Here is a 6,000-nt window from a genome sequence, read left to right on the forward strand (position 1 = left end):
TGATATTTATAGGGGCTCCCCGCTCTCCTCCTGGGGTAGATGTTTGGAGGACATTGGTGATATGTATATAGTGGGCTCCCAGCTCTCCTCCTGGGGTAGATGTTGGGAGGACATTGGTCTGATGTATATAGGGGCTCCCCGCTCTCCTCTTGGAATAGATGTTGGGAGAACATTGGTGATATGTATATAGGGGGCTCCCCGCTCTCCTCCTGGGGTAGATGTTTGGAGGACATTGGTGATATGTATATAGGGGCTCCCAGCTCTCCTCCTGGGGTAGATGTTGTGAGGACATTGGTCTGATGTATATAGGGGCTCCCCGCTCTCCTCCTGGGGTAGATGTTGGGAGGACATTGGTCTGATGTATATAGGGGGCTCCCCGCTCTCCTCCTGGGGTAGATGTTGGGAGGACATTGGTCTGATGTATATAGGGGCTCCCCACTCTCCTCCTGGGATTGATGTTGGGAGAACATTGGTGATATGTATATAGGGGGCTCCCCGCTCTCCTCCTGAGGTAGATGTTGGGGGGACATTGGAATGATGTATATAGGGGGCTTCCCTCTCTCCTCCTGGTGTAGATGTTGGGAGGACATTGGTCTGATGTATATATGGGGCTCCCCGCTCTCTTCCTGGGGTAGATGTTGGGAGGACATTGGTCTGATGTATATAGGGGGCTCCCCGCTCTCCTCCTGAGGTAGATGTTGGGGGGACATTGGAATGATGTATATAGGGGGCTTCCCTCTCTCCTCCTGGGGTAGATGTTGGGAGGACATTGGTCTGATGTATATAGGGGGCTCCCCGCTCTCCTCCTGGGGTAGATGTTGGGAGGACATTGGTCTGATGTATATAGGGGGCTCCCCGCTCTCCTCCTGGGGTAGATGTCGGAAGGACATTGGTCTGATGTATATAGGGGGCTCCCTGCTCTCCTCCTGGGGTAGATGTTGGGAGGACATTGGTCTGATGTATATAGGGGGCTCCCCGCTCCCTCCTGGGTAGATGTTGGGAGGACATTGGTCTGATGTATATAGGGGCTCCCCGCTCTCCTCCTGGGGTAGATGTTGGGAGGACATTGATCTGATGTATATAGGGGGCTCCCTGCTCTCCTCCTGGGGTAGATGTTGGGAGGATATTGGTCTATTGTATATAGGGGCACCCCGCTCTCTTCCTGGGGTAGATGTTGGGGGAACATTGGTGATATGTATATAGGGGCTCCCCACTCTCCTCCTGGGATAGATGTTGGGAGGATATTGGTCTCATGTATATAGGGGGCTCCCCGCTCTCCTCCTGGGGTAGATGTTGGGGGGACATTGGTCTGATGTATATAGGGGGCTCCCCGCTCTCCTCCTGGGGTAGATGTTGGGAGGACATTGGTGATATGTATATAGGGGGCTCCCCGCTCTCCTCCTGGGGTAGATGTTGGGAGGACATTGGTCTGATGTGTATGGGGGCTCCCCGCTCTCCTCCTGGGGTAGATGTTGGGAGGACATTGGTCTGATGTATATGGGGGCTCCCCGCTCTTCTCCTGGGGTAGATGTCGGGAGGACATTGGTGATATGTATATAGGGGGCTTCCCGCTCTCCTCCTGGGGTAGATGTTGGGCGTACATTGGTGATATGTATATAGGGGCTCCCCGCTCTCCTCCTGGGGTAGATGTTGGGAGGACATTGGTCTGATGTATATAGGGGCTCCCCGCTCTCCTCCTGGGGTAGATGTTGGGAGGACATTGGTCTGATGTATATAGGGGCACCCCGCTCTACTCCTGGGGTAGATGTTGGGAGGATATTGGTCTGATGTATATAGGGGGCTCCCCGCTCTCCTCCTGGGGTAAATGTTGGGGGGACATTGGTCTGATGTATATAGGGGGCTCCCCGCTCTCCTCCTGGGGTAGATGTTGGGAGGACATTGGTCTGATGTATATAGGGGGCTCCCCGCTCTCCTCCTGGGGTAGATGTAGGTGGGACATTGGTCTGATGTATATAGGGGGCTCCCCGCTCTCCTCCTGGGGTAGATGTTGGGGGGACATTGGTCTGATTTATATAGGGGGCTCCCCGCTCTCCTCCTGGGGTAGATGTTGGGAGGACATTGGTCTGATGTATATAGGGGGCTCCCTGCTCTCCTCCTGGGGTTGATGTTGGGAGGACATTGGTGATATGTATATAGGGGGCTTCCGGCTCTCCTCCTGGGGTAGATGTTGGGAGGACATTGGTCTGATGTATGTAGGGGGCTCCCCGCTCTCCTCCTGGGGTAGATGTTGGGAGGACATTGGTCTGATGTATATAGGGGGCTCCCTGCTCTCCTCCTGGGGTAGATGTTGGGAGGACATTGGTGATATGTATATAGGGGGCTTCCGGCTCTCCTCCTGGGGTAGATGTTGGGAGGACATTGGTCTGATGTATATAGGGGGCTCCCCGCTCTCCTCCTGGGGTAGATGTTGGGAGGACATTGGTCTGATGTATATAGGGGCTCCCCTATCTTCTCCTGGGGTAGATGTTGGGGGGACATTGGTCTGATATATATAGGGGGCTCCCCGCTCTCCTCCTGGGGTAGATGTTGGGAGGATATTGGTCTGATGTATATAGGGGGCTCCCCGCTCTCCTCCTGGGGTAGATGTTGGGAGGACATTGGTCTTATGTATATAGGGGGCTCCCCGCTCTCCTCCTGGGGTAGATGTTGGGAGGACATTGGTCTGATGTTTATAGGGGCACCCCGCTCTCCTCCTGGGGTAGATGTTGGGAGGACATTGATCTGATGTATATAGGGGGCTCCCTGCTCTCCTCCTGGGGTAGATGTTGGGAGGATATTGGTCTATTGTATATAGGGGCACCCCGCTCTCCTCCTGGGGTAGATGTTGGGGGAACATTGGTGATATGTATATAGGGGCTCCCCACTCTCCTCCTGGGATAGATGTTGGGAGGATATTGGTCTCATGTATATAGGGGGCTCCCCGCTCTCCTCCTGGGGTAGATGTTGGGAGGACATTGGTCTGATGTGTATGGGGGCTCCCCGCTCTCCTCCTGGGGTAGATGTTGGGAGGACATTGGTGATATGTATATATGGGGCTCCCCGCTCTCTTCCTGGGGTAGATGTTGGGAGGACATTGGTCTGATGTATATGGGGGCTCCCCGCTCTTCTCCTGGGGTAGATGTCGGGAGGACATTGGTGATATGTATATAGGGGCTCCCCGCTCTCCTCCTGGGGAAGATGTTGGGAGGACATTGGTCTGATGTATATAGGGGCTCCCCGCTCTCCTCCTGGGGTAGATGTTGGGAGGACATTGGTCTGATGTATATAGGGGCACCCCGCTCTACTCCTGGGGTAGATGTTGGGAGGATATTGGTCTGATGTATATAGGGGGCTCCCCGCTCTCCTCCTGGGGTAAATGTTGGGGGGACATTGGTCTGATGTATATAGGGGGCTCCCCGCTCTCCTCCTGGGGTAGATGTTGGGAGGACATTGGTCTGATGTATATAGGGGGCTCCCCGCTCTCCTCCTGGGGTAGATGTAGGTGGGACATTGGTGATATGTATATAGGGGGCTTCCGGCTCTCCTCCTGGGGTAGATGTTGGGGGGACATTGGTCTGATTTATATAGGGGGCTCCCCGCTCTCCTCCTGGGGTAGATGTTGGGAGGACATTGGTCTGATGTATATAGGGGGCTCCCTGCTCTCCTCCTGGGGTTGATGTTGGGAGGACATTGGTGATATGTATATAGGGGGCTTCCGGCTCTCCTCCTGGGGTAGATGTTGGGAGGACATTGGTCTGATGTATGTAGGGGGCTCCCCGCTCTCCTCCTGGGGTAGATGTTGGGAGGACATTGGTCTGATGTATATAGGGGGCTCCCTGCTCTCCTCCTGGGGTAGATGTTGGGAGGACATTGGTGATATGTATATAGGGGGCTTCCGGCTCTCCTCCTGGGGTAGATGTTGGGAGGACATTGGTCTGATGTATATAGGGGACTCCCCGCTCTCCTCCTGGGGTAGATGTTGGGAGGACATTGGTCTGATGTATATAGGGGCTCCCCTCTCTCCTCCTGGGGTAGATGTTGGGGGGACATTGGTCTGATATATATAGGGGGCTCCCCGCTCTCCTCCTGGGGTAGATGTTGGGAGGACATTGGTCTGATGTATATAGGGGGCTCCCCGCTCTCCTCCTGGGGTAGATGTTGGGAGGACATTGGTCTGATGTATATAGGGGCTCCCCTCTCTTCTCCTGGGGTAGATGTTGGGGGGACATTGGTCTGATATATATAGGGGGCTCCCCGCTCTCCTCCTGGGGTAGATGTTGGGAGGATATTGGTCTGATGTATATAGGGGGCTCCCCACTCTCCTCCTGGGGTAGATGTTGGGAGGACATTGGTCTTATGTATATAGGGGGCTCCCCGCTCTCCTCCTGGGGTAGATGTTGGGAGGACATTGGTCTGATGTTTATAGGGGCACCCCGCTCTCCTCCTGGGGTAGATGTTGGGAGGACATTGATCTGATGTATATAGGGGGCTCCCTGCTCTCCTCCTGGGGTAGATGTTGGGAGGATATTGGTCTATTGTATATAGGGGCACCCCGCTCTCCTCCTGGGGTAGATGTTGGGGGAACATTGGTGATATGTATATAGGGGCTCCCCACTCTCCTCCTGGGATAGATGTTGGGAAGATATTGGTCTCATGTATATAGGGGGCTCCCCGCTCTCCTCCTGGGGTAGATGTTGGGAGGACATTGGTCTGATGTGTATGGGGGCTCCCCGCTCTCCTCCTGGGGTAGATGTTGGGAGGACATTGGTCTGATGTATATGGGGGCTCCCCGCTCTTCTCCTGGGGTAGATGTCGGGAGGACATTGGTGATATGTATATAGGGGGCTTCCCGCTCTCCTCCTGGGGTAGATGTTGGGCGTACATTGGTGATATGTATATAGGGGCTCCCCGCTCTCCTCCTGGGGTAGATGTTGGGAGGATATTGGTCTATTGTATATAGGGGCACCCCGCTCTCCTCCTGGGGTAGATGGTGGGAGGACATTGGTCTGATGTATATAGGGGCTCCTTGCTCTCCTCCTGGGGTAGATGTTGGGAGGACATTGGTCTGATGTATATAGGGGTTCCCCGCTCTCCTTCTGGGGTAGATGTTGGGAGGACATTGGTCTGATGTATATAGGGGGCTCCCCGCTCTCCTTCTGGGGTAGATGTTGGGAGGACATTGGTCTGATGTATATAGGGGGCTCCCCGCTCTCCTCCTGGGATAGATGTTGGGAGGACATTGGTGATATGTATATAGGGGTCTCCCCACTCTCCTCCTGGGGTAGATGTTCGGAGGACATTGGTCTGATGTATATAGGGGGCTCCCCGCTCTCCTCCTGGGGTAGATGTTGGGAGGACATTGGTCTGATGTATATAGGGGGCTCCCCGCTCTCCTCCTGGGGTAGATGTTGGGAGGACATTGGTGATATGTATATAGGGGCTCCCCGCTCTCCTCCTGGGGTAGATGTTGGGAGGACACTGGTCTGATATTTATAGGGGCTCCCCGCTCTCCTCCTGGGGTAGATGTTTGGAGGACATTGGTGATATGTATATAGTGGGCTCCCCGCTATCCTCCTGGGGTAGATGTTGGGAGGACATTGGTCTGATGTATATAGGGGCTCCCCGCTCTCCTCTTGGAATAGATGTTGGGAGAACATTGGTGATATGTATATAGGGGGCTCCCCGCTCTCCTCCTGGGGTAGATGTTTGGAGGACATTGGTGATATGTATATAGGGGCTCCCAGCTCTCCTCCTGGGGTAGATGTTGTGAGGACATTGGTCTGATGTATATAGGGGCTCCCCGCTCTCCTCCTGGGGTAGATGTTGGGAGGACATTGGTCTGATGTATATAGGGGGCTCCCCGCTCTCCTCCTGGGGTAGATGTTGGGAGGACATTGGTCTGATGTATATAGGGGCTCCCCACTCTCCTCCTGGGATTGATGTTGGGAGAACATTGGTGATATGTATATAGGGGGCTCCCCGCTCTCCTCATGAGGTAGA

The sequence above is a fragment of the Hyla sarda genome, unplaced genomic scaffold (assembly GCF_029499605.1).
Source record: "Hyla sarda isolate aHylSar1 unplaced genomic scaffold, aHylSar1.hap1 scaffold_361, whole genome shotgun sequence".
Classification (NCBI taxonomy): domain Eukaryota; kingdom Metazoa; phylum Chordata; class Amphibia; order Anura; family Hylidae; genus Hyla; species Hyla sarda.